The sequence below is a fragment of the Cnephaeus nilssonii genome, assembly GCF_951640355.1.
Source record: "Cnephaeus nilssonii genome assembly, chromosome: 7".
Taxonomy (NCBI): domain Eukaryota; kingdom Metazoa; phylum Chordata; class Mammalia; order Chiroptera; family Vespertilionidae; genus Cnephaeus; species Cnephaeus nilssonii.
In genome coordinates, this window is record NC_137078.1 from 43381796 (window position 1) to 43390850 (window position 9055).

Consider the following 9055-nt stretch of genomic DNA (forward strand, 5'->3'; position numbering starts at 1 on the left):
TAGTATATGTATGTGTGTATATATATATGCCTAAGCGAATTTGGGTGAATCATTAATATCTATACTAATAAAAGGGTAATATGCTAATTAGACTGGGAGACCTTCCGGGAGACCTTCCGGACGTCCTTCTGGACAAAGCCATGGTGGTGGGGCCAAGGCAGAGGCGGTTAGGGGTGATAAGGCCGGCAGAGGAGGGCAGTTGGGGGCAAGCAGACCAGCAGGGGGGGCAGTTGGAGGTGAGCAGGCTGGCAAGGGGGGCAGTTGGGGGCGAGCAGTACAGTGGGGGGGACAGGTGGGGGTGAGCAAGCCGGTGGGGAGGGGCAGGTGGGAGTGATCAGGTTGGTGAGGGGTCAGGTGGGGGTGAGCAGGCCGGCTGTTGGGGGTGAGCAGTTCAGCAGGTTAGGGGGAAGTTGGGGGCGAATCAGGCTGGTGTGGGGGGCAGTTAGGGACAATCAGTCCGGCAGGGGCGGGCTCTTAGGGGTGATCAGGCCGGAAAGGGGGGGGCAGTTGGGGTTGATCAGGTTGGCAGGCAGGGTGTTTAGGGGCAATCAGGTAGGCAGGCAGGTGGACATCCCCCAAGGGGTCCCACATTGCAGAGGGGGAAGGCCGGGCTGAGGGATACCCCCTCCATGCACAAATTTCATACACCGGGCTACTAGTCTATATATATAAAAACCTAAGTGACCATTATGACTGAATGACCAGAACGCCTGGTCAACCAGTCTCTATGACGCACACTGACCAACAGGGGGCAGTCGCTCAATGTAGGAGCTTCCCCCTGGAGGTCAGGGCGCTCCCACAGCAAACCTCCCTCGGCCAGTCAACCTTCAGTGTTGCCTCCTCTCTATTTCTCCCCCCAGCTGGCAGGCCCCGATTGGCCCAGCCCCAATTGTCTTGGCCCTGATTGGCCTGGCCCAGATCAGGACTGGGTGAGATGGCCCCCATCAGCCCTGATTGCCAGCCAGGCCTAAGGACCCCACCTGTGCATGAATTCGTGCACTGGGCTTCTAGTGTAGATTATATTTAAATCCATGATAATTGATTAACTCACCAAATAAGATAATGTGACAGGCCCTGGATGGTATGGCTCCTTTGGTTAGAGCATTGTCTCATGCACCAGAAGGTCTTGGGTTTGATTCCTCATCAGAGCACATACCTAATTTTGAAGTTCGATGTTTAGCCCCTAGCATGTATGGGAAGTAACTGATTGATATGTCTTTCTCCTCTCTCCCCCTCTTTCCCCCCCCTCCCTTTCTTTCTCTCTAAGGTCACTTAAAACATAAGATAGTGTGACAAAAAGATAAGTTGTCCAAGGAGTAAGTCTTGGGTATTTCTTTGCAAGTTCAAGAAGATATGGAGAAAAGAGAAGGGATAAAAATACTTAATTATTTCAACTCCTAATAGTATAACTTATAACTTACATTACATAGGGAATAACTATTATTTTTGGTTGAGTTGATTAATTATTCAAATAAGTTGACCAACTGGAAAATATGTATTTTAAAATGAAAAACAATGTTAATCTATTTGTGGAAATAGATAAAAAATTAATAATAATATAATTATAGTATGGTGGTAAAAAAAACTGTGATAGAGTTTTAGACATTGTATGTAAAGTGTGGCTTACCTTAATCATACTGGGATTTTGAGGAATACATATTCATGTCCAAGGCCAACCTCCTGAAGAAGAAGAAAGTTATTCCAGCTTAAGAACCCTCCCTTCCTCTCTGAAATCAATAAAAGATAAAAAAATTAATAAAACAACTAAGCCTACTGTATATAGGCATGAAAACAAATAGGACACTATTTCCATACTAAACCCATCACGGTCAATTTAACTGTGCACCTTGAAAGTTTCATACATAGACTCTGCTGGCCAATGGTTCATGGAATAAAAATGGCTTACTTTACTAGTATACTTCCTTGATCTTGCTACCATCATTTTCAGCAAATAGGTTTGGCATTCTGGGCAATTTCCTGTGACAATTTTATTTAAAAACTTAGACTGACATAACACATCATCTCTGCTCCCACGTTTACTTTGGGGTTTAGGATACAGTGATTCCATTCACACTAAATATTCAGACTTGTCACTTTAAAATATACTTGTGGGGGCTCTGCTTCTCTCCTTCTCTGAGACAGAAGCCTTTCAAAGACCCATCAGAGGGGAAGCAGTCAAGGAAGCATATTTTAAAGTGACAGGTCTATATCCACACTCTATGGTATTAATGAAATCCTTAGTCTAAGAACTGAACTCTTTAACTGCACAAGAGCCACTGTGGTCTCCAGCCTCCCTCTGCTAATCATTTCCAAATCAAGTTCATGGGCAAGAGAAGCAGCTCTTTCCTAGGATCCTCCCGGGGTGTGGCTGAACTCAGCAGCTAGTGGAAGCAGGTGCTTCTGAGCATACTGAAGAACGTTTTCAAATATCTTAGGCTTGCAATTTTAAAGAGCCTCTTTGGATTTGTTATTTTGAGGAAGGCAGAGAGAAAGCTGATCCGCCAATAGAAGTTTTCAAAGGCCCTTGACTTACTGAACCATAAAGAATGTTCAGTGTGGAGCCCGGTGGATTTCTTTTTAATGCTTACATTTGGCATGGTGCAATTAGCTTGGCAACATTTGCTTGTGAAAGACCACAGTTGCTAACAGCGAAGGATTGTAGGTCAACCTCGTGACTCACTGCCAAAACTGCCTGGACAGTGCTAGCATGATGCTTGGAGTCAGTCCAGGTAGTTAGTCCCTGAAGAAGTTTACATGAATAATGATCATCCTCAAATTAACCTCAACATTTTAAAACTGTGGCAATGGAAATGGTTAATCCCAGACTTTCTCTGTTGTCTGAGCATTGCCAATTGCTGACTGCAATGCTTTCTTTTTGCTTGCTTACAATTGATCACATGCATGAACTGACCTGTGCATAGGTGGCCAAGTACCATTTGGAGTGGCCACCTAACATTTCTGTAGATGCTATAAAACTAACGCAAGTGCAGAGACAGTTGGGATCCCCAGGGTCGGGGATTACAAAACAGTTATCTCACTCTAATAGCACAATCTTCTGAGTTGACTGTCCAGCACCAAGTCTGGAAACAGATGCTAGACTGTTGTTGTGGATGCTCAGTACCTAGAAGGGGAGATATAACCTGAATCACTAACAGATTGAGAAAGTTTCTAGACACCTTGACCCATTTTTGATGCTTTGTATATTGTAACTGTAGTAATCTTTTTCATTCAAGGTAAAAAGTCTTCTCTTGGTTATAGAAACAGTTTAGAGTGGAAGATAAGCCTGTGATCAGTAGAGCCAGGCTGCCATAAGTTGAATTTCAGATCTCCCACTTTCTAATTATGATCATGTTACTCTTCATGCCTCAGTTTCTTCATCTATAAAATGGAGTTGTTGTGTGGCACAAGGTATAACGCATTTGATCTAGTGTCTATAACATAGTAAGTACTATGTACATATTAGTTATTATTATTATTGCTTAAAGATCATATTTTGTTTGTTTGATTCTACAAACCCTTAAAAGTAAAAATAAACTTACATGGCCTGAAGATAAGAAATATGTTTCTGCGTGTCTCCTACGGTTTATTTCATAAGGCTGCTGTGAGACTTAAACAATGTCAATAAAGTATAATGTCTGGAATCTACTAGTGATAAATACATGTATCACTAGTGCAATTATTATTGTTAACATTGTCTGCATTACCTATAACAAATTATTGGTGAAAATGGATTACATGGATTTAATTATAATAAAATCACAAGTACAAAGTCATAAAGCATTAGAGTCAGAAAGAACCCTAAAGGAAATCCATCCCAACCTGTAATCCAAGAAATGCTTATCCTTTTCACTTTTCTTCTCTCAGCTAAACACACACACACACACACACACACACACACACACACACACACTATCTTGAACATTTCCCATGGAGATATAATCATTCCTCTGTGAAGTGGTCTAATAATGTATAAATATTTTAAATATTGGCAAGTTATTCATTTTATTTACCTGAAATTACTATTTTTTAACTTACTGCCTCGCCTTCTGCCCTAATGATTCTTTCAAAATCCTCTAATTCCTCTTGTATGTCATGTCCTATGTTCTATTTTACACTTTTTTCTTTTTTCTCTCAGCTAAAAAATTCTAGTTTATTTTACTAATTCTCAGGCACCGTTATTTTGAGTTTCTTCTTCATTCTAATTGCCCTCCTTTGAATGTGTTCCACTTTGACTATTTTTTCTCCTTAAATGTAATGCCTAATGGAATATAATACTCCATATGTAATCCCTTTCAGTACAAGGTAAAAAGAAAATATTACTTCTCTACTGGACATTATATTTCCATTATGTAGCCTAAAATCAAATTAGCATTCGTGGCAGTTGAATTACAATCTTGACTACTTGACAAGCTTATACTCAAGATGCCCCTCAATATCTTTCTTACAAATTGCTCTTATTTTTTCCCATCTTGCACTGTTACATCTAGGTTTTAGAACCTAAAAATAGGGCTATATATTTATCCCTAGTAATTTCCATCCTGACTTCTTTAAAATTAGAAGAATTAAATTCAGCCCATAGTTCCATCCTGACTTCTTTTTCCCCACAGATTCGTATTAGGTAACTATCCCAGCTTTGTATCATCTACATATTGTGAGAAGTTAGTTACCTGTGTTGTCCTTGAAAGCCTAGAGTATTGAAGGTGACAGTCAGTGGTTAATGTCAATCATTTAAACAGTACTTTTTGGGTATTATCATTCACTAATTATAAATTCTCTGAGTATTTGAACACCCAGCTCAGTTTACTCAATGATGCTGTGGAAACACTAGTCAAATGCTTATGGATGCATTCCTCTAAGTTACAAATGGTAACCTGGTTATTAAAGCAAACAAAAGACAAAAACACTACCTATACCATAAAGCCTCCACTTACAAACATGGAGAAATGCCTTACCAGATGCTTCAGTGTCTCCACTTAATCATCTCACTCATCCCCCATGTTTGGCTTCAGTAGAGAAAAATAACAGACATTCCCTTTATTCTTTCTGTAGGAATATGCATGGACTCAAGTAGAAACTCCCACTGAATTTTCACAAAATGACACAGCACCTTACCTTCAGATATTATTTTTATTGTGATTTATGAGAAGGAACACTGGAACATATTCTATGTTCTGGTCAAGTATAACTATCACACCCTAGCTTGGTATGTTCTCAATTTCTGAGAATGAGGTTGGGTATTCCTTCCCTAGGCAACTGTGGTTTTTCTGTTCAAGGTTTACAAAGTCACTTCAAATATATATATTTTTAATTTTACACTTGGAACCATTCACTCATTTGTTAACAAATATATATATATATGGCAAATACTATGTGATAGAGCACCCAAGCATAGCAAGATTTATAGCACCAAAGTAGAAAGAATGTTAGGGAAGACCACTCACTCAAAAGATGATGTACCTGTGTCAAGGTTTAGGAGAAAGAGATAACTACAGCTTACAAACAGCATTTCTGGCCAAAGACACACACACACACACACAGGCACACGTCTAGTCTTCTACCAACCCTAGGTCAACTATCAACTCTCCCCCAGACCTTTGTAATAGAATAATTATTCTCCCATCTTTTGTCCATGTCTCCTAAAGCCTATTCAAAACATGGAACACAAGAGATCCTTATAAAATGCTAGAGGCCCAGTGCACAAAATTCATGCACTGGGGGGGGGGGTCCCTCAGCTCAGCCTGCACCCTCTCACAGTCCAGGATCCCTCAGGGGATGTACGCCTGCCAGCTTAGGCCCGTTCCCCATGGGGAACGGGCATAAGCCGACAGTTGGAAATCCCTCTCGCAGTCTGGGACCCCTCGCTTCTTACCGCCTTCCTGCTCACTGCTCCTTACCACTCAGCTCACTGTCTTTAGCACTGCCATGGAGGCAGGAGAGGCTCCCGCCACCGCTACTGCGCTTGCCAGCCGTGAGCTCAATCTTTCTGTGTAGTTGTCTGTGGGCCAACTGCTCTCTTCCTTCTCACTTCGGGCGAGCAGCATGTGAGGGCAGAGTGCACTGTCGTGGAACTGCCCGGAGCTGAGGGGAGTGGCCGGGCCCATGGGGTGAGAGGTGGACACAGGGGACACTATCTCACCCAATTGTGGGGCGGGCTGGCTAGCCTTCATCTGCCTGATCTCATCCAAAGAGGGACCCAGCAGGGTGTTTGCCTCTCTATTCTCCATCCTTCCATCTGTGACACCTGTCACCCTTGCCAGACCTCCCCCAAAGTGAGTTCAGCTCAATCCCTGAATGTAAAAGGGCATGGGAGGTGGAGGGAGGCCTCCACTCCAATGCCCCCTAATTCCCAACAACAGGACCTGATCTCAGGACAGTGGCCACAGCTGCAGAACATAGATCTGTTTCAAGAAAAGTTGGGAATGCAGACTTTCATATGAGCCCCTATTCCAAAAGGTGGCAGTTTATTCACATTGTGGCAAAGACACCTTCAAGAGTAACATAAGTGGGTAAAGTCAGGGCCAAGCTGGGCCATTTCCTCATCCAATCTCTCTGAGGCACGTGAACAGAACCAAGTCTCAGCTCTTCACAGGATACTTCCGGGGTTTTTTTAAGCCTAAAGAATATTAGTCTGTCTCCATTCTTGTTCTTTGGGATTTTTTCATTGTCAGATAAAAGGATACATGCATTGGGACAATCCTCTCGAGATACACTATTCCAGTTGCACCCATGTGATGACGACAGTGCCCCTCAGAGGGAGGGAGCCAACAGATGGGGAGCAAGGAATTCTGAAAACCAAGGCAATGACAGAGATGCTAAGCCTTTTCTTCACATGTCTGACATCCCTCTTTAGGCAGCCTGCAGGCCGGGCGTCTGCTGCACCTTTACCACTTGATGTCCTGGCAGGCTGCCCTGGGCCCTGCTAGGCAGTGTGCAGGGCCAGGCCCGGGGGAGTCTCCCCTCCCCCCCCCCATGCCCCAGCCACTCCTGGTACAGCTCCTGCACATGGGCGCTGGTATGCAGGGCCACACCAGGATGGCAGCGTAGATGCCTTCCGTCTGCTGCAGCAGTGCCCTGTCTGCACACCCGTCCTCACCTGGGCCTGGCCCCTGTCGCTTAGGCATCCCCAGCGCAGGCCAGGTCCTCTGTGAAGTGGCAGGGGAACTTGCCCCTCTACAGCTTCAGGACCAATTCTGGATGTTCCAAAAGCTCTTAGCAGCCTCAAAGCATAGCGGAAACTCTCCATCCCTTTCAAGGGTGACCTCCTGGAAGTCTTTGTTCCTCAGGGTGCGGTAGGTGAGCACTCCCACGTCCTCATTGAACAGCTCCTTGGCCATGTGCCTGAAGATGTGTGCCAGGTACCCATTGGAGCTGGCACCCTCGTGGAGCCTCACCTCCTCCTCCTTCATGTCTCCAAACAGTATCCACGGCGGCGTCATTCCAGGCAAGATCACTTTGCTCCATTATCTGGACAATTTCACCTGAGGTTAACATGCAGTCAGCACCCTGGGAACTATGTAAAGCTGTGGGAACATCTTCTCAAAGGGCCTCCAGTTTCTTGTTATAACCCAGGGCCACAGTGACGTGGAAAATCTTGTCTGGGGATATGTTCTGCCGTCTGGTGAGGTAATCCTTCACCAGAGAGCCCATGATCTTCTGGGGAAACTTGGCCGTGCAGAGGTGAGGGGTGATGGGGTGACCCAGCACGCACTCTGCATATCAGTCCCAGCTGGGGCAGGCGGAGGTCAGCATGGGTAGCCGGGGCTCTTCCTCACGGTGCTGGCAGTACCGACGCACAAATTCCTTCCGACTCTCCAGGACGCTGAAGTTCGCAGCTATCTTCATGTCAAAGGTAGTGCACCCCAAGGCTTTTTAGGAAGTTGCAGAGCCTTCTGGATGCATCAGTGACACTGAGGCTGAATTTAGCAGCAAAGTAAGGCAGAGACTGAGGACACGTGGACACTGCCAGCGCCTTGTGCTGTGACCTATCACATTTCTTATTAAGGTTCAGAACATGGAAGAAGTCCTTGGTGTTCTGTTGAGAAACTTGGACTCCTTCCTCTGCGGTCACACAACTGTCACATGCCAGGCAGTCACTCAGAAATATCTTGGCATCAGCCAGCTTATGTTCTCCCTTCTCTCCATTCTCCTGAGCCGGACTCCGGACGTTGACTGTGGCCTTCTCTTGGTCATTGTTTTTTGTTTTTTTTACTGCATTCCTTCCGTGTGCAGTGCTCACACTTCATCTGGAGCGGGGTGGTGGGGGGCCGGCTCAAGTGACCTGGAGGAAGCACGGGGAGAGGAGTCACTGCTGGTTGCCCCTGGCACTGCTGGCGGTATCCTTTCTTCCTTGTGGAGTGTCTAGGGAGGGGAAGCGGCCGCAGTGCCCGAGGCCGAGTTCCAGGAGGCCGGCAGCGCTGTCGGGATCGTGCCAGTTGCACTGGTCCATTGGTGCCTGTCCTGTCCTCTGGAGATTGTACCTGCAGGACTACTAAGGGAGCCAGTCCCCAGTTCCGCACCGCCTCCACCGATTGATTGGAGTCTGAGGGCTGGAGGAGGGACCAAGAGGCCTGCCTTCCAGCTGCTGCAAGTCCCTGCCATGACACTCACTCCGGTTCCCTGTTAGCCATTCCCTGATCAATGGAGCCTGAGGGTCAGGGCATGGACCAGTCGTCTGTTCAGTCATTACGGACCCTGGCTCTTTATATATATAGATAGATAGATAGATAGATAGATAGATAGATAGATAGATAAATGCAATTATGTCACTGAAGTGCCCAAACTTTTCCAATGATTCCTATAATAAAATCAAAGAATAAATATGTCAGGATAATATCCCAGAATAAAATCAAATAATAATATTAAAAATTTAAAAATCCAAGAATAAAATAAAGGACCTGAAATGGCCTCTCAGGCCCTACTAAATCGCCAGTCCTTCACTTTGTTGACATTCTGATCACTCTTCTATGGAGTTGGTGGGTGCCTTGATGTTTTTCAAACACTCCAAGAAGCCTTCCACCTCATGGCCTATGCATTTACAGCTTCCTTGGTCTAGAAC

At 45.1% G+C, this 9055-nt stretch overlaps 1 pseudogene across 1 annotated transcript; it reads right to left on the reverse strand.

The window, feature by feature from the left end:
* Window positions 1-3034: 3034 nt before the first annotated feature.
* On the reverse strand, window positions 3035-8243 carry LOC307102866 (nuclear prelamin A recognition factor-like; annotated as a pseudogene). The gene is made up of 3 exons: window positions 6974-8243; window positions 4668-4686; window positions 3035-3121 (listed from the first exon to the last, which is right to left on the reverse strand). The product of its transcript is annotated as a nuclear prelamin A recognition factor-like (transcript).
* Between the last annotated feature and the right edge of the window lie 812 nt (window positions 8244-9055).